Here is a 20778-nt window from a genome sequence, read left to right as displayed (position 1 = left end):
GCTGATCTTCATGTTGTCTACTCATACTAGCAGCTAGTATAATTTGGATTGTTTGCTTTGACTATGTATTCTATTGAAAATCAGGCAGCTCGTTTCCTAAAGAAAATTGTGTGCCTCAGGCCTTACTCCAGTGGAGCCGTGTGCACTGGCTTTGAATTGTTGCAAAACTAATTTGCTTTTACCATGTTTCCAGCAAATCCTCTTATTGTGTTGACCATTATTGTGCTACGTACGTGCCGCTTGCCGAGCAATGGATCCTGTGCTTGGGTGCAGCTTGCAAGAACTGTGCGGAGGAGGGAGACGACTTCCTGCTGTTCCTACCCCGCTCCTTATAAACGGTGATGGTAAAAACATCAAGGATTCGAACGTTATACAGTGCTAGTCGCCGTGTACAAGTGCTCAACGGTCGTTTTTGTCAGCTGTGGATGCCGTGCCGTCGGTGCATGCCTGCTGGTTGGTGTCCTGTTTCCAGTCCTAAAGGCATCTCCAGCGGCGCGACGCAAACGGACGTTGAGCGACCGTTTGCGTCCGCGCGGAACGGAAATGCGTCTGGCACCACCTCCAGCGGGGCGACGCAAAGTGATCGGACCGTCCGCGGAGACGCAAACCTGGCCCAAATATACGCCAGGTTTGCATCTCCGCGGACGCTCGGCGGTCGCGCCTAGTGATACGCGTAGATGCACATGTCCGTTGGGAACCCCAAGTGGAAGGTATGATGCGTATAGAAGCAAGTTTCTCTCGGTATGAAACCAAGGTTTAATCGAACCAGTAGGAGCCAAGAAGCACGTTGAAGGTTGATGGTGGCGAAATGTGATGCGGCGCAACAACAGGGATTCCGGCGCCAACGTGGAACCTGCACAACACAATCCAAGTACTTTGCCCCAACGAAACAGTGAGGTTGTCAATCTCACCGGCTTGCTGTAACAAAGGATTAACCGTATTGTGTGGAAGATGATTGTTTGCAAGAAAACAGTAAAACAAGTATTGCAGTAGATTGTATGTGATGTAAAGAATAGGACCGGGGTCCACAGTTCACTAGAGGTGTCTCTCCCATAAGATAAAAGCATGTTGGGTGAACAAATTACAGTCGGGCAATTGACAAATAGAGAAGAGCATAACAATGCATATACATGATATGATAAATATAGTGAGATTTAATCCGGGCATTACGACAAAGTACATAGACCGCCATCCAACTGCATCTATGCCTAAAAAGTGCACCTTCAGGTTATCATCCGAACCCCATTCAGTATTAAGTTGCAAAGCAACAGACAATTGCATTAAGTATGGTGCGTAATGTAATCGACAACTACATCCTTAGACATAGAATCAATGTTTTATCCCTAGTGGCAACAGCACATCACAACCTTAGAACTTTTTGTCACTGTCCTAGGTGTCAATGAAGGCATGAACCCACTATCGAGCATAAATACCCCCTCTTGGAGTTAAGAGTAAAAACTTGGCCAGAGCCTCTACTAATAACGGAGAGCATGCAAGATCATAAACAACACATAAACAATAGATTGATAATCACCATAACATAGCATTCTCTATCCATCGGATCCCGACAAACACAACATATAGTATTACAGATAGATGATCTTGATCATGTTAGGCAGCTCACAAGATCCAACAATGAAGCACAATTAGGAGAAGACGACCATCTAGCTACTGCTATGGACCAATAGTCCAGGGGTGAACTACTCACTCATCACTCCGGAGACGATCATGGCGATGAAGAGTCCTCCGGGAGATGAATCCCCTCTCCGGCAGGGTGCCGGAGGCGATCTCCTGAATCCCCCGAGATGGGATTCGCGGCGGCGGCGTCTCTGGAAGGTTTTCCGTATCGTGGCTCTCGGTACTGGGGGTTTCGCGACGGAGGCTATAAGTAGGCGAAAGGGCAGGTCAAGAGGCGGCACGAGGGGCCCAGGGGACAGGGTGGCGCGGCCAGGGCCTGGGCCGCGCCGCCCTATCACCTGGCCACCTCGTGGCCCCACTTCGACTCCCCTCCGGTCTTCTGGAAGCTTCGTGCAAAAATAGGACCCTGGGCGGTGATTTCGTCCAATTCCGAGAATATTTCCTTACTAGGATTTCTGAAACCAAAAACAGCAGAAAACAACAACTGGCTCTTCGGCATCTTGTTAATAGGTTAGTTCCAGAAAATGCGTAAATACGACATATAATGTGCATAAAACATGTAGGTATCATCAATAAAGTAGCATGGAACATAAGAAATTATCGATACGTTGGAGACGTATCAGCATCCCCAAGCTTAGTTCTGCTCGTCCCGGGCAGGTAAAACGACAACAAAGATAATTTCTGAAGTGACATGCCATCATAATCTTGATCATACTATTTGTAAACATATGTAATGAATGCAGCGATCAAAACAATGGTAATGACATGAGTAAACAAGTGAATCATAAAGCAAAGACTTTTCATGAATAGTACTTCAAGACAAGCATCAATAAGCCTTGCATAAGAGTTAACTCATAAAGCAATAAATCAAAGTAAAGGTGTTGAAGCAACACAAAGGAAGATTAAGTTTCAGCGGTTGCTTTCAACTTATAACATGTATATCTCATGGATATTGTCAACATAAAGTAATATAACAAGTGCAATATGCAAGTATGTAGGAATCAATGCACAGTTCACACAAGTGTTTGCTTCTTAAGGTGGAGGGAGATAGGTAAACTGACTCAACAATAAAAGTAAAAGAAAGGTCCTTCAAAGAGGAAAGCATCGATTGTTGTATTTGTGCTAGAGCTTTTATTTTGAAAACATGAAACAATTTTGTCAACAGTAGTAATAAAGCATATGAGTTATGTAAATTATATCTTACAAGTTGCAAGCCTCATGCATAGTATACTAATAGTGCCCGCACCTTGTCCTATTTAGCTTGGACTACCGGATCTTCGCAATGCCATGTTTCAACCAAGTGTCACAAAGGGGTACCTCCATGCCGCCTGTACAAAGGTCTAAGGAGAAAGCTCGCATTTTGGATTTCTCGCTATTGATTATTCTCAACTTAGACATCCATACCGGGACAACATGGACAACAGATAATGGACTCCTCTTAAATGCATAAGCATGTAGCAACAATTATTATTCTCATATGAGATTGAGGATATATGTCCAAAACTGAAACTTCAACCATGATTCATGGCTTTAGTTAGCGGCCCAATGTTCTTCTCTAACAATTTGCATGCTCCAATCATTAAGGTGATAGATCCTTCAGACAAGACGGACATGCATAGCAACTCACATGATATTCAACAATAGTTGATGGCGTTCCCCAGAAGCATGGTTATCGCACAACAAGCAACTTAATAAAAGATAAAATGCATAAGTACATATTCAATACTACGATAGTTTTTAAGGCTATTTTGTCCCATGAGCTATATATTGCAAAGGTGAATGATGGAATTTTAAAGGTAGCACTCAAGCAATTTACTTTGGAATGGCGGAGAAATACCATGTAGTAGGTAGGTATGGTGGACACAAATGGCATAGTAGTTGGCTCAAGGATTTTGGATGCATGAGAAGTATTCCATCTCGATACAAGGTTTAGGCTAGCAAGGTTATTTGAAGCAAACTCAAGGATGAACCGGTGCAACAAAACTCACATAAAAGACATATTGTAAACATTATAAGACTCTACACCGTCTTCCTTGTTGTTCAAAACTCAATACTAGATATTATCTAGACCTTAGAGAGACCAAATATGCAAATCAAATTTTAGCAAGCTCTATGTATTTCTTCATTAATGGGTGCAAAGCATATGATGCAAGAGCTTAAGCATGAGCACAACAATTGCCAAGTATCACATTATCCAAGACATCTTATAATTACTACATGTAGCATTTTCCAATTCCAACCATATAACAATTTAACGAAGAAGAAACTTCGCCTTGAACATTATGAGTAAAGCCTAAGGACATATTTGTCCATATGCAACAGCGGAGCGTGTCTCTCTCCCACAAAGTGAATGCTAGGATCCATTTTATTCAAACAAAAACAAAAACAAAAACAAACCGACGCTCCAAGTAAAGAACACAAGATGTGACTGAATAAAAATATAGTTTCGGGGAGGAACACGATGATGTTGTCGATGAAGAAGGGGATGCCTTGGGCATCCCCAAGCTTAGACGCTTGAGTCTTCTTAAAATATGCAGGGATGAACCACGGGGGCATCCCCAAGCTTAGAGCTTTCACTCCTCTTGATCATAGTATATCATACTCCTCTCTTGACCCTTGAAAACTTCCTTCACACCAAACTTCAAGCAAACTCATTAGAGGGTTAGTGCACAATTAATAATTCACACATTCAGAGGTGACACAATCATTCTTTACACTTCTGGACATTGCATAAAGCTACTGGACATTAATGGATCAAAGAAATTCATCCAACATAGCAAAACAGGCAATGCGAAATAAAAGGCAGAATCTGTCAAAAACAGAACAGTCCGTAAAGACGAATTTTAAAATGGCACCAGACTTGCTCAAATGGAAAAACTCAAAACTAATGAAAGTTGCGTACATATCTGAGGATCACGCTCGTAAATTGGCAGATTTTTTCGAATTTTCTACAGAGACTTGTGCCCAGATTCGTGACAGACAGCAATGCTGTTTCTGCGCAGCGATCCCAAATATAACATCAACTTTAACATAGAAACTTTACTTGGCACAAAAACATGATAAGGAGAGGTTGCTACAGTAGTAAACAACTTCCAAGACTCAAATATAAAATAAAGTACTGTAGTAAAAACATGGGTTGTCTCCCATAAGCGCTTTTCTTTAACGCCTTTCAGCTAGGCGCAGAAAGTGCAAATCAAGTATTATCAAGAGATGAAGCATCAACATTATTACCTTGGGTTTTACCTTTACCTTTCTTGTCCTCTTTCTTACTTTTTGGATTAGGGAATGTATGGCTACCCCCGGGTGTAGAGGTGAATTTTAAAGTGCCTTCTCTCACGTCTATGACTGCTCCCAACAGTTTCAACAGGGATCTTCCGAGTGTGATTTGTCCTGTTCCTGCGCATTCAATGACAAGGTAATCAATAGATATTGTTATCCCAAGAATGGTTGTATGCACACCCGCAGCTATCCCTTTGGGAATTATAACAGAGTTCTCAATAAGAGTTATTCCTTCTCCCCCTTCAGAGAATTCCCAAAGTTTCAATGATTTATGAATACTCTCAGGCATTAGGCAAAATTCAGTCATAATATCACAATTAGCACGACGAGTTTGGTTTCCCATGACAATTTTAATAGTAGGATCCCACAATGAAGGTTCAGAGTTCACTAAAACTTGATCAAGACGGTTACAAATATATTCATACTTTTCATTTAGGCGACATGCACTTGTTTCAAGAGTGTTTAATCTATTATAAATGCTAATAAGGGCTGAATCAAAGTTATTAGTTGAATCATGTGATGCAACCAATTTTTTATGGCATTAAAAGCTTGATCCCCATTACAATGAAGGAAATCTCCTCCCACTAGAGCATCCAAGGCATATCTATAGCGAATCATAAGACCAAAATAAAAATTACTAAGGAGCAAACTTAGAGTCATTTGAGGTTCAGTTCTACGATAAGAAGTAAAAATCCTGGACCAAGCATCTTTAAAACTTTCCTCATCCCCTTGTTTAAAAGTAAAAACTAATTCCTCAGGTGAAGAAGTAACAAGTACAGAACTAGTCATGATAACAAAAGTAAACTAAATGCAAGTAACTAATTTTTGTGTGTTTTTGATATAGAGAGCAAGACAGTAAATAAAGTAAAACTAGCAACTAATTTTTTTGTGTTTTGTTTAGGTGCAGCAAACAAAGTAGTAAATAAAATAAAGCAAGACAAAAACAAAGTAAAGAGATTGAGAAGTGGAGACTCCCCTTGCAGCGTGTCTTGATCTCCCCGGCAACGGCGCCAGAAATTTAGCTTCATACGCGTAGATGCACACGTCCGTTGGGAACCCCAAGTGGAAGGTATGATGCGTATAGAAGCAAGTTTCCCTCAGTATGAAACCAAGGTTTAATCGAACCAGTAGGAGCCAAGAAGCACGTTGAAGGTTGATGGTGGCGAAATGTGATGCGGCGCAACAACAGGGATTCCGGCGTCAACATGGAACCTGCACAACACAATCCAAGTACTTTGCCCCAACGAAACAGTGAGGTTGTCAATCTCACCGGCTTGCTGTAACAAAGGATTAACCGTATTGTGTGGAAGATGATTGTTTGCAAGAAAACAGTAAACAAGTATTGCAGTAGATTGTATGCGATGTAAAGAATAGGACCGGGGTCCACAGTTCACTAGAGGTGTCTCTCCCATAACATAAAAGCATGTTGGGTGAACAAATTACAGTTGGGCAATTGACAAATAGAGAAGAGCATAACAATGCATATACATGATATGATAAATATAGTGAGATTTAATCCGGGCATTACGACAAAGTACATAGACCGCCATCCAACTGCATCTATGCCTAAAAAGTCCACCTTCAGGTTATCATCCGAACCCCATTCAGTATTAAGTTGCAAAGCAACAGACAATTGCATTAAGTATGGTGCGTAATGTAATCGACAACTACATCCTTAGACATAGAATCAATGTTTTATCCCTAGTGGCAACAGCACATCACAACCTTAGAACTTTCTGTCACTGTCTCTAGGGGTGGACTAACGAGCTGCTCGGATCGTTAAGGCTCGGCTCGTTAAGCTCGTGATCGTTAAGGCTCGAATCATTAAGCTCGCTAAGAATAACGAGCTGAAATCATTGTTCGGCTCGACTCGTTATGTTCTTGCGAGCGCTCGCGAGCAGCTCGTTAAGGATCGTTCAGGAGGCAATGAAAAACAAACATGTGTGCATTGCCAGGTGAGGAAGAGAGGAAGCATAGGTTTTTAGATCCTAATGTAGGAGTTTCAAGCATGGTTAAAGAACATTATTTTGCTTGGCCCTATTTGAGATAACTAAAATGACTCGTAGTCAAAACTGGTGAAGCCTAGCTTGTTACCGATCTTAACGAGTAGCTCACGAACATAATCGGCTTGATTGTTTAGCTCGTTAACCTTAATGAGCAAAAACTGATGCTCGGCTCGACTCGTTAACAAAACGAGCCGAGGTCAAACGAGTCGAGCAAACGAGCACTCATTTAACTCGCCGAGCTTCGAGCTTTTTGTCCAGCCCTAACTGTCTCAGGTGTCAATGAAGGCATGAACCCACTATCGAGCATAAATACTCCCTCTTGGAGTTAAGAGTAAAAACTTGGTCAGAGCCTCTACTAATAACGGAGAGCATGCAAGATCATAAACAACACATAAACAATAGATTGATAATCAGCATAACATAGCATTCTCTATCCATCGGATCCCGACAAACACAACATATAGTATTACAGATAGATGATCTTGTAGGAAAACGTAGCATAGAAAACAAAAAAATTTCCTATCGCGAACACGCAATCCAAGCCAAGATGCAATCTAGAAGACGGTAGCAACGAGGGGATGATCAAGACTAACCCTTGAAGAGATTCCAAAGCCTATAAGAGTAGGCTCTTATTGCTGCGGTAGACGATCACTTGCCGCTTGCAAAAGCGCGTAGAAGATCTTGATCACGATCGGTTCCGGCGCCACGAACGGGCAGCACCTCCGTACTCGGTCACACGTTCGGTTGTTGATGAAGACGACGTCCACCTCCCCGTTCCAGCGGGCAGCGGAAGTAGTAGCTCCTCTTGAATCCGACAGCACGACGGCGTGGTGTCGGTGGCGGTGGAGAAATCCGGCGGAGCTTCGCTTAAGCGTGCGGGATGTGGTGGAGGAGAGAGACCGCTAGGGTTTGGGGAGAGAGGGGGGTTGGGCGCCGGCCCTCTAAGGGGTGCGGCCAAGGCTGAGCCAAAAGAGTGGCTGCCCCCCTCCCTCTCCTCCTCATTATATAGGTGGAAGCACCAAGAGTTCTAGTCCAAGTCTTCGAATAAGACCCCAACACTAAAACCTCCCATATGTGGGAAAACCTACCCAAGGTGGGAATCCCACTTGGGGTGGGATTCCCCCTTTCCATGAGGGGGTTTGGCCGGCCACCCTAGGGGAGTCCACCATGGACTCCTCCCCTTTAGGGTTGGCTGGTCATGCAAGGTGGAGTCCCTCCGGGACTCTACTTTCCATGGTGATTTCTTCCGGACTTTTCTAGAACCTTCTAGAACCTGCCATAAATGCACCGGATCATTTCCAAACTTGGAATATGACTTCCTATATATGAATCTTATTCTCCGGACCATTTCGGAACTCCTCGTGATGTCCGGGATCTCATCCGGGACTCCGAACAAATATTCGAACTCCATTCCATATTCAAGTACTACCATTTCAACATCCAACTTTAAGTGTGTCACCCTACGGTTCGTGAACTATGCGGACATGGTTGAGTACTCACTCCGACCAATAACCAATAGCGGGATCTGGAGATCCATAATGGCTCCCACATATTCAACGATGACTTTAGTGATCGAATGAACCATTCACATACAATACCAATTCCCTTTGTCTCGCGATATTTTACTTGTCCGAGGTTTGATCTTCGGTATCACTCTATACCTTGTTCAACCTCGTCTCCTGACAAGTACTCTTTACTCGTACCGTGGTATGTGGTCTCTTATGAACTTATTCATATGCTTGCAAGACATTAGACGACATTCCACCGAGAGGGCCCAGAGTATATCTATCCGTCATCGGGATGGACAAATCCCACTGTTGATCCATATGCCTCAACTCATACTTTCCGGATACTTAATCCCACCTTTATAGCCACCCATTTACGCAGTGGTGTTTGGTGTAATCAAAGTACCTTTCCGGTATAAGTGATTTACATGATCTCATGGTCATAAGGACTAGGTAACTATGTATCGAAAGCTTATAGCAAATAACTTAATGACGAGATCTTATGCTACGCTTAATTGGGTGTGTCCATTACATCATTCATACAATGACATAACCTTGTTATTAATGACATCCAATGTTCATGATTATGAAACTAATCACCCATTAATCAACAAGCTAGTTTAAGAGGCATACTAGGGACTTCTTGTTTGTCTACATATCACACATGTATCAATGTTTCGGTTAATACAATTATAGCATGGTATGTAAACATTATCATAAACACAAAGATATATAATAACCATTTATTATTGCCTCTTGGGCATATCTCCAACAGTCTCCCACTTGCACTAGAGTCAATAATCTAGTTTACATATGTAAAGATATAACACCTTGGCCTTCTGGTGCTTTATCATGTTTTGCTCACGGGAGAGGTTTTAGTCAACGGTTCTGACATGCTCAGAAACGTATGTATTTTGCAATTCATATGCGTCTCAGCGCATCACTCATTTTCCAAATGAGTCGGCATATATGCTTAGTCCTCTGGTGGAACCTTAATTCCGCGGTCTGAAATATGTCACTAATATTGTCACACACAATATAGCTTCAAAGTTCTGACTTTGTCGGAACTACACCAAATTCTCAAAGAACCTCCTGACTTAACATCCTTTGTCATTTTCAAAACAATGACATATTCTGCCTTCTTTTGTAGAATCCATCACAATATTTAGAACTCTTCTAAATCTAGCATAGACAACTTCTAGCTCATTGTGCTACCTTTTAAACAACACTTAGTCTAATTTGAGATTTGAAATTATATTTTATATGTGACAAAACCAATATTGGTGTAACACCTTACAGCAATTTGTTTGTCATTTCTTCATACAAAAATATATATATATCCTTAGTTCTTCTAAAGTACTTAAGGATATTCTTACTGTCGTTCAATGATCATCATATGAATCATTCTGGTATATGCTCATAACACTTTATAGCACATGATATCTGATTGTGTACATGTTATTTGTGATCTATAATCAGTCATGTGTTTTTACTCATTGAGTGTCAGATACACTCAAGTCTTGTTAAACCTTCACATGACAAGAACATTTTCTTAATATTTCTATATTGAACTACTTCAATATCCATCATATGTACTTTGACTTAAACTTATTTATGTGTTTCAATCTATCTTAATAGATCTTGACACTAAATTTGTTTCAGTCCATATCCTTTCATTGAAGTTAATTCTCAATGAAACCTTTTAATCAAGTATATAATTACATCATTTATAACCAACTATATGTCACCTACATAAAGTATTATAAATGTGTCTTAGCGCTCCCACTTAATTTCTTGCAAATGCAAGCCTCTTCATCGTCTCTGATGAAATCAAAAACTCTTTGACTATTTCATCTGGTGAAGATTCTAACTCCGTGATACTTACTTCATTCAATTGAAGTTCGTATACCTATCTAGTATTCCACGGACCAGCAAAACTCTTGGTTGTATCTTGTATACACCTTTAATATACACTTCTGTTAAGTAGTGTATTTTGCCATCCTACTAGCATATCTCATAAAAGAAATATGTAGTGATTACTAGAATAATCCACATAGACTATAAGCATTGCTACGGAAGATCTAATCTTATCGTAGTCAACTCTTTGAACTTTGTCGTAAACAATTTTTCGACAAGTCGAGCTTCTTTAAGGATATTCCATCCAAGTCCATCAATTTTATAGATCCATTTACTTTCAAAAAGTATTTATCTATCTTGGATTTCATGGCGTATAGCCATTTTAACGGAGTCAGGGCCCATCATAACTTCTTTGTTTGTAGTTGGTTTATCATTATTCAAAATCAATCCTTTGTTCACAAATCATTTATTTGATCACAAAGTAAACCATACCTACAAGGTTCAATATGTACTTCGATCTCCATGGCAAAAACACTTTGTAGTCATGGGAGCCATGATCGTCGTGGCCGCTTCCGAAACAAATTCCGATGCTGCGCTACTCTGATCATTATGCTCAGGTTCATAAACCTTATCAAATTATATTGTCCTCCCACTCAAATACTTTACTAGAAACAATTTCTCGGAAATAAGAAACATTGACAAACACTTTTGTCTTTGTCTCGTGGGAAGAATTCCCAATTAATTCTCTGGGATAACCAACAAAGACATTCATCCGATTTTGGTTGTAAACTCTTAGACCAAAATTTAAAGAAAGACTATTAGGGTTTATACCCATACCATAACTCGTATGGTGTCATTTCAACGGATCATGATGATGCTCTATTCAGTGTAAAAGCGGTAGTCACTAAAGCATAATCCACAAAAATATAATGGCGTCATAATATTTTATCTCATCATTAATCCAACAAGGTTTGGATACATATCTTGGATACTATATCATCATTACGATACTCCAAGAAATGTGAGTTGTAGAACAATTTCATAACTCTCTTAGATGTTCGCTAAAACTCGTAATTCAAATATTTCTACCATGATCCAATCATAGATATTTGACTTTTCTATTACGATGATTTCCACTTCATGCTGAAATTTATTTGAATCCATTCAAATGTTTCAAACTTCTTCCTTATTGAATATATCAACATATATATACTCAATTCATTGTTGAAAGTTTTCATGAAGTAGAAGAATCTCCCACACACAACTATGCCCAGTGAACCACATACATCATCATGTATTTTTCCACTAAGTTAGTTGCCCGTTCAACTTTTGGCCTATGAACGGTATTTTAATCATTCTCTTTAGAAAAGATTTGCAAGCGTCAAATGATTCAAAAATCAAGTGACTCCAAAAATCCATTTGCATGGAGTTCCTTAATGCGTTCCTCTCTAACATGACCTAAATGGCGGTTCCACAAATGAGTGGAATTCAAATCATTTGCCTTATGGCATTTTAGCGTCAGTGTTATGTATGTGTGTTTCACCATTAAGATTTATAATAACTTATCCATCGTACATGGAGTAATGTCATAATTTTAACAACTTATTGTCTTCATTTGACCAGAGCAAAATGACAATTATTAAGTTCTTTATTATAAATTCTAAGGGCTAGATAGAATACCAACGACGAACATAATAACACTTTATTTTTGTTCCAGACGTGTATTCCTATCATATTCCTTGTCAGTCACTTAGGCCATTGAATTCTTGTATTGCGTTGTTTTGTATGACACTTCATACCAACCAATATGGTACAAATACCCAAGAATTTTATTGTGTGACCAAACTAGGAAGACAACCATAACATGTATATCATTTATATACACCTGAGCTAGACTTTCTAGTCTTTTCTTTTCTTTCTGCCAAAATATCTTTTATAGTTTCTCTTTTAGCTTTCCTCATTATTCAGAAAAACACTTCAATATCAATAACTTCTAGGTTTGTTGATCAAATACCAATAACCTTGAGGTTCTTTGAAGTTGATCATCATATGACAAGTGTTCCGGATTTCACTATTAGTAACCTTTTAATATGATGAACAATTTCACTCATAATTTTATCCATCATATCATGACGACTTTTTGAGACCATGTCTGTACATGCTAGGCTCATAAAGTTTAACCTTAGTATTCGCATGTGCAAATCTGGCTTGCACCCATTGTAAGCACACGTAGAATCTATAACACCCGATCATCACGTGATGCTTCGATACGACGAGTCTTAGCAACGGTGCATACTAAGGATGATAACTTCATGGATATGCGAATATCGTTAGTGCTCCAATAGTTGGAGGATTGTGACGCCTGGCGTCTTCAACCTTCATACATTCCCATAAAACTTATGAGTTTATGTAGTCTCACCAAATTATATTCTATCATCTTGCAATAAGGTCTTAGATATCATATATATCTCATACCTTGATTATTTCTGAAAACTAAATTTTCAGCTCCTTACTTTTCAAACAGATTTGAACTTCAAGTTTCACGGAGACAAGATAACTTTAGGTACTAATTGAAACCATAGCTCTTTGAATCAATAAAGTGAGGTTTACTAAAAGTTTGCAATAGGACTTAAACAATTCTTGATTCTTTAACAATACGGTACTAATCCGTAAAGTTTCTTATCAGATTTTAACAGTATTTCTATCTCAATAACAAGACTAGCGCATAGTAGTAAACGGATGCCAATACTACAAAATTAATTCAAAATACTACTCAGACTATGTTTATGATAATTAGTTCATGTTTTAATCTAATTACTAATGAACTCCCACTTAATACAACATCCCTCATAGTTGTTAAGTGGTACACGATCCAAATCCACTACATCAAAACCGATCATCACGTGAGATGATGTAGCTTCAATGGTGAACATCAACATGTTGATCATATCATCCATATGACTCGTGTTCAACCTTTCGGTTTCCGTTGTCCCGAGGCCATGTCTGTACATGCTAGGCTCGTCAAGCAAACCCAAGTATTCCGCGTGTGCAACATGGCTTACACCCGTTGTATGTCGAGTTTATCACACCCGATCATCACGAGATGCTTCAAAACGTCGAACAATGCAACAGTGCATACGAGGGAAGAACACTTTATTATCTTGATATTAATGTGAGGGATCATCTTATAATGCTATCGTCGCGATCTAAGCAAAATAAGATGCATAAAGGATTAACATCACATGCAGTTCATATGTGATATGATATGGCCCTTTTGTCTTTGCGCCTTCGATCTTCATCTCCAAAGCACGGACATGATCTCCATCATCAACAGGCATGATCTCCATCATCGTCGGCGTAGCGTCAAGGTCCATGGCGCCGTCTTCATGATTGTTCACCTCATGTAGCAACTATTACAACTACTTTGAAATACTACTCAACATGAAATTTAAAGACAACCATAAGGCTCCTGCCGGTTGCCACAATACAATAATGATCATCTCATACATATTCATCATCACATCATGGCCATATCACATCACCAAACCCTGCAAAAACAAGTTAGACGTCTCTAATTTGGTTTGCATATTTTACGTGGTTTAGGGTTTTCGAGTGAGATCTAATCTACCTACGAACATGAACCACAACGGTGATACTAGTGTTGTCAATAGAAGAGTAAATTGAATCTTCACTATAGTAGGAGAGACAGACACCCGCAAAGCCACTTATGCAATACAAGTTGCATGTCGAGCGTGGAGCAAATCTCATGAACGCGGTCATGTAAAGTTAGCCCGAGCCGCTTCATCCCACTATGCCACAAAGATGCAAAGTACTCAACTAAAGATAACAAAAGCATCAACGCCCACAAACCATTGTGTTCTACTCGTGCAACCATCTATGCATAGACACGGCTCTGATACCACTGTAGGAAAACGTAGCATAGAAAACAAAAAAATTTCCTATCGCGAACACGCAATCCAAGCCAAGATGCAATCTAGAAGACGGTAGCAACGAGGGGATGATCAAGACTAACCCTTGAAGAGATTCCAAAGCCTATAAGAGTAGGCTCTTATTGCTGCGGTAGACGATCACTTGCCGCTTGCAAAAGCGCGTAGAAGATCTTGATCACGATCGGTTCCGGCGCCACGAACGGGCAGCAACTCCGTACTCGGTCACACGTTCGGTTGTTGATGAAGACGATGTCCACCTCCCCGTTCCAGCGGGCAGCGGAAGTAGTAGCTCCTCTTGAATCCGACAGCACGACGGCGTGGTGTCGGTGGCGGTGGAGAAATCCGGCGGAGCTTCGCTTAAGCGTGCGGGATGTGGTGGAGGAGAGAGACCGCTAGGGTTTGGGGAGAGAGGGGGGTTGGGCGCCGGCCCTCTAAGGGGTGCGGCCAAGGCTGAGCCAAAAGAGTGGCTGCCCCCCTCCCTCTCCTCCTCATTATATAGGTGGAAGCACCAAGAGTTCTAGTCCAAGTCTTCGAATAAGACCCCAACACTAAAACCTCCCATATGTGGGAAAACCTACCCAAGGTGGGAATCCCACTTGGGGTGGGATTCCCCCTTTCCATGAGGGGGTTTGGCCGGCCACCCTAGGGGAGTCCACCATGGACTCCTCCCCTTTAGGGTTGGCTGGTCATGCAAGGTGGAGTCCCTCCGGGACTCTACTTTCCATGGTGATTTCTTCCGAACTTTTCTAGAACCTTCTAGAACCTGCCATAAATGCACCGGATCATTTCCAAACTTGGAATATGACTTCCTATATATGAATCTTATTCTCCGGACCATTCCGGAACTCCTCGTGATGTCCGGGATCTCATCCGGGACTCCGAACAAATATTCGAACTCCATTCCATATTCAAGTACTACCATTTCAACATCCAACTTTAAGTGTGTCACCCTACGGTTCGTGAACTATGCGGACATGGTTGAGTACTCACTCCGACCAATAACCAATAGCGGGATCTGGAGATCCATAATGGCTCCCACATATTCAACGATGACTTTAGTGATCGAATGAACCATTCACATACAATACCAATTCCCTTTGTCTCGCGATATTTTACTTGTCCGAGGTTTGATCTTCGGTATCACTCTATACCTTGTTCAACCTCGTCTCCTGACAAGTACTCTTTACTCGTACCGTGGTATGTGGTCTCTTATGAACTTATTCATATGCTTGCAAGACATTAGACGACATTCCACCGAGAGGGCCCAGAGTATATCTATCCGTCATCGGGATGGACAAATCCCACTGTTGATCCATATGCCTCAACTCATACTTTCCGGATACTTAATCCCACATTTATAGCCACCCATTTACGCAGTGGTGTTTGGTGTAATCAAAGTACCTTTCCGGTATAAGTGATTTACATGATCTCATGGTCATAAGGACTAGGTAACTATGTATCGAAAGCTTATAGCAAATAACTTAATGACGAGATCTTATGCTACGCTTAATTGGGTGTGTCCATTACATCATTCATACAATGACATAACCTTGTTATTAATGACATCCAATGTTCATGATTATGAAACTAATCATCCATTAATCAACAAGCTAGTTTAAGAGGCATACTAGGGACTTCTTGTTTGTCTACATATCACACATGTATCAATGTTTCGGTTAATACAATTATAGCATGGTATGTAAACATTATCATAAACACAAAGATATATAATAACCATTTATTATTGCCTCTTGGGCATATCTCCAACAGATCTTGATCATGTTAGGCAGCTCACAAGATCCAACAATGAAGCACAATTAGGAGAAGACGACCATCTAGCTACTGCTATGGACCCATAGTCCAGGGGTGAACTACTCACTCATCACTCCGGAGGCGATCATGGCGATGAAGAGTCCTCCGGGAGATGAATCCCCTCTCCGGCAGGGTGCCGGAGGCGATCTCCTGAATCCCCCGAGATGGGATTCGCGGCGGCGGCGTCTCTGGAAGGTTTTCCGTATCGTGGCTCTCGGTACTGGGGGTTTCGCGACGGAGGCTATAAGTAGGCGAAAGGGCAGGTCAAGAGGCGGCACGAGGGGCCCAGGGGACAGGGTGGCGCGGCCAGGGCCTAGGCCGCGCCGCCCTATCACCTGGCCACCTCGTGGCCCCACTTCGACTCCCCTCCGGTCTTCTGGAAGCTTCGTGCAAAAATAGGACCCTGGGCGGTGATTTCGTCCAATTCCGAGAATATTTCCTTACTAGGATTTCTGAAACCAAAAACAGCAGAAACAAAGAATCGGCTCTTCGGCATCTTGTTAATAGGTTAGTTCCAGAAAATGCGTAAATACGACATATAATGTGCATAAAACATGTAGGTATCATCAATAAAGTAGCATGGAACATAAGAAATTATCGATACGTTGGAGACGTATCACCTAGCGTCCGCTCGCTTCCCCAAGGGCCCTCATGGCAGCGACCTAGGTTCGATCGGCCTCGAATTCACAACGCGCGCCGGTGTGGCAACCGCGAAGAGCAACCACCGCCATGGAGCGCCGAACCGCCGCGGAAGAGCAACCGCCGGCCTCTTCGTTATACGCGCCGCCGTTAATCCCCGCACATTATAACCCCCGCGTCTACGGTAATTCAAGTTCAACCTCCTCTTGTTCTTCTTCTCCAACACCGGCACGCCATGAGCGACTACACGCTGTCGTCCAACTCGGAGAGCGAGGGCAAGTCGCCCGGATTTCTGCACTGGTGGGAATCCCCTGCGACGCCATGCGATCCGGGCTCCACACCCAGCGACCCTGCCTCCACGCCGAGTGAGGAGGAGGAGGACGAAGGCGGCAATGGCAGCGAAGGCCATGAGGAGGACGGAGGCGGCGCTGCCAGCGACGCCGAGGACGAGGAGGAGGGCCAGGAGGAGGAGGAGGAGGAGGAGGAGGAGGAGGAGGAGGAGGAGGAGGAGGACTCCGACACCGCCCGGTTGGAGGCGCAGGAGGCGGCAGACGACAAGGCGGCGGCAAGGAAGAAGTCCAGGGCCCGGGCAAGGGCGCTAGCGCGGCCGGCGCGTCGTCGTCCGTTCACCGACGACGATGACGAAGACGCCATTTCTTCCAGTTTCAACTCCTCGACGGGCGAGTCGTCCTCCAGTTCCGACGAGGAGGTGACAAGCAAGAGGCGCAGGAGTATCGACGACGAGGCAGGGCCTTCTAACAAGAAGGCCAAAAAATAGTTTTAGTTTATATGTTTTTAAATTTGTTCTTCTTTGTATGTTAAATATGTTTGAATCTAGTCGATTGAAGTATCCGATTAATTGTTTAGGCTATAATCTATTCGATTGGAGCAACATGACATCATTGAGTACTACTTTTTCACGTTTAAACTTGATCATTCAACAAATTTGAAAATAAGTAGCACAAAAAAAACACTTGCATGTCCAAAATGCGTCGGATCGCTGGAGGTAGTCCCCGACGCAAACGGATATTTTGCCCCTGGCGATCATTTTGGTGTCCGCCAGGCGACGCAAACGAACGCCAGTGGACAATTTGAGCGTCCAAAATGCGTCGCGCCGCTGGAGATGCCCTAAATACGCTATATCTCCTCGAACCCATGTACGAATACCGTGGCGCTTGCTACTCAATGCCCTAATCTCGCGGCGCCTGCCGCCGTCGATGCGGCCGGCTCACGTACCGCTCGGTTCAACACCAATTTTTCGGAGATTGGCCGGCTGTCTTACATATTTACTATATATCAAAGCTGAACCACTTTGCTGAATTCTCATAAGTTTAGCTACTGTTCATGGTAGCTGTTTGTCTAATCAAATGTTGCCACGTTTCTGATTTTTACCGTAGATGGCGATGGATATTGTAGATGGGTTACACATTCATGGTAGCTGTTTGTCTAATCAAATGTTGCCACGTTTCTGATTTTTACCGTAGATGGCGATGGATATTGTAGATGGGTTACATGTGTACGCGTGTCCACCGTCTAGAAACCGACCGAAGGGTAAACTTCTAGAGGCTCCACCACCGAAGCGACAAGAGTTGGGTAGAAAGAAAAAAAAATCGTGCAATATCGTTGGCCCGTCCGTTCGCCGCCACGGCCATGAGTCGATGTGTCGCCCGGCTGCACCCGGAGGAGCAGCGCCAGCGATGTCGCCACACATCGGAGGGAGCCAGATCTTCCCATCGCCGCCGCCTACATCCCCATCGCCGCATCGCCACCACCCGCACCCTCCCTCGGGTTCAGCGCCCTCCTCTCCCTCCTTGGGCGGCTAGCGACCTGAAGAAGAAGTCGGCGCCGTCATCTCCTTCATGAGGCGGCTGGTCACGCGGACGAGCACCTCACCCTCGAGGTGGTTGGCAATGCGGTGGAGGATCTCGGCATCCTCCTTCCCCTCCAGGTCAATTTGACGTAATACATCATCTTCTTCCTGGTGATCTCTCTCTCTCTCCCTCTCTCTCTCTCTCTAATGCAGCGGTGATGACGACGTGCAGGACGACTGGACGAGAGAAGTTGTATCTCGCTGGCGGTCCACAGCACACCGTGTCGGCCAGGTCGGTGTTCCCGTACCCTTCCGCGGTAGCCAGGGTGAAGGAAATCAGACTCTCACTGCTCACATACGGCCTTCTCAAATCTCAAGTAAGCGAACAGCCAACCTCCTGCTCATCGTTCCTCCACCTCATCTTGCAAGCTTTCTTTTCTTTCCGTTCGTTATTTGGTTCCTGACGAAATTGTTTCTGTATGCAGGTTAGATTTGTTTCAGAGGTCAGGGTGAGGAGTCGATGCATCGCTTAGCGCGATTCCCATCTCTCCGAATTCATATGGATGCATATATGCATATTATAAGCCTGCACTATCCCTCCCTGCTGTTTGCGTTTCGTTGCTCCTTCTCCTCATGAAGGCATCTGTTGTTGTTATTGCTGTGCTGGTACATAGGTGACATGTCATATTCTTTCACCCGTGCTTAACTAGAGAACCAAAACAACCAACTGCTTGGTATGAAAATAAAGAATTGCCAGGTTAACTAAGAAATTATGTTTCTATTTTTTCTAACCAGATTTCATTAGCTTAGTCTGTACGACTGTACCTATATACATTTTAATTTTTCCTAGAAGTATTTTGCTCCTTAATTGCACCATGGTATGATCAATCTACACCAGAATAAATTTTGTTTGTTTGCTCTTTTGTATGCCAGCAGTGATTGCACAAGAGTTCCTCTAGGAAACCGACTGTTCATTCCAAATCTTGGTTGATTAAGTAAATATGTTGATCCCTTAGCTTAACATCGTTTTCATTATTAATGTCCGTACCAGTAGTCATGCTTGAAATGCACAACGATTTAACATGTGATACTCATGTGCCTTTATTCTGGTGTAGTTCCAACAGACAACCTAGGTGATGGAACCAGAATGTACCCATGAGGAGTGTCAAAACTGTTCCGTAATATATTCAGGTTAGTTCCATGCTCTTCTGTACTTTCTAGCTATTTCGTTGCTTAGGCAGATTCAGTTTCTTAGCATTTATGGTGTTACATGTTTCGGTCAAGTCCATCAAATTCTCATGTCATTTTCTCCTTCTGAAAATCTAGCTTCTAGCTGTTCTTCTTAAGCTATCATTTTCTTTGTGCATGGGGAAACTTTGCAACCTTCAAGCACCTTATTTATCGTCTGGTTCCTCTTACCTTGCAGATGTTACTCTCCCGAGTGTCGCTACCAGCAGCAGAGAAGATTGTAAAAAAAAGATGAGTGCAGGCTTAAGAGTGGTCATCGCTTCATAAAAAACTGACATGCATTTTGTTCGCATCAGAATTTAGTTATGTTACCAACTCTTATTCTTCAATTTATCATTCTTCCACTAAATGCAATTCTGTTCATGACTTTTATAGTAAGGATTGTCTATGATTTGGCAAAATACAAGCTCTCTTTAAAATGATATCATTATATGTATGGCATATGGCCAGCTGTCTGGTTATGTTCTACTATGCTTACTTATATAAGTATTTGGATCATGCGCCTCTTTAGGAACTTATCTCATTCACAATGTTGAGCTTGGTAGCACAAAAAAAATAGAATTTTGAGGTGAGCCTAAAAGAAACATTGGAAATAGCAATTAGTGTATTTTCTTTCTCTACTTATTCTTGATAAGTTACATGTTAGCCATGTCGATGATCTCACAAAGGGAGAGATGTAAAAAAATGGCATTATATTAAACCTTTTTTGATTATACATGTATGTTCTGTGCAATTTATTTTGATCCTTTAGTTAACAGAGTGTGATGTTATGGTCCTACAAATGATAGATGAAATGGTGGCTTAATAAATCTTTCCTCAAACATGTAGGTGCATAGGGGCACTATGAAGTGTTCTTAACCATAAATGAAACATGTCTTTTAGCATTTGGAAGGGCAACATGATTATATATGAATGGGGTTGCAGGCTCTATCTCGGTGTGGTCATTATCAATGGAGGTAGTGTTGTCATTATCAGTGGAGATAACTCCACCATTCACTTAAATACGCTAGCTCTTCTCTCTGAATTATTTTCCA

The 20778-nt window shown here is 42.3% G+C and overlaps 1 long non-coding RNA gene across 2 annotated transcripts in view; it reads left to right on the top strand.

Annotated features, from left to right (window-relative positions):
* The window catches only part of LOC127299280 (uncharacterized), a 141506-nt gene that overhangs the window by 24217 nt on the left and 96511 nt on the right, over window positions 1-20778 (top strand). The window lies entirely within an intron of this gene.

The sequence above is a fragment of the Lolium perenne genome, chromosome 5, assembly GCF_019359855.2.
Source record: "Lolium perenne isolate Kyuss_39 chromosome 5, Kyuss_2.0, whole genome shotgun sequence".
NCBI classification, from domain to species: Eukaryota; Viridiplantae; Streptophyta; class Magnoliopsida; order Poales; family Poaceae; genus Lolium; species Lolium perenne.
The sequence above is the reverse complement of the archived record's forward strand: the minus strand, read 5'-3'. Positions and strand labels throughout refer to the sequence as shown.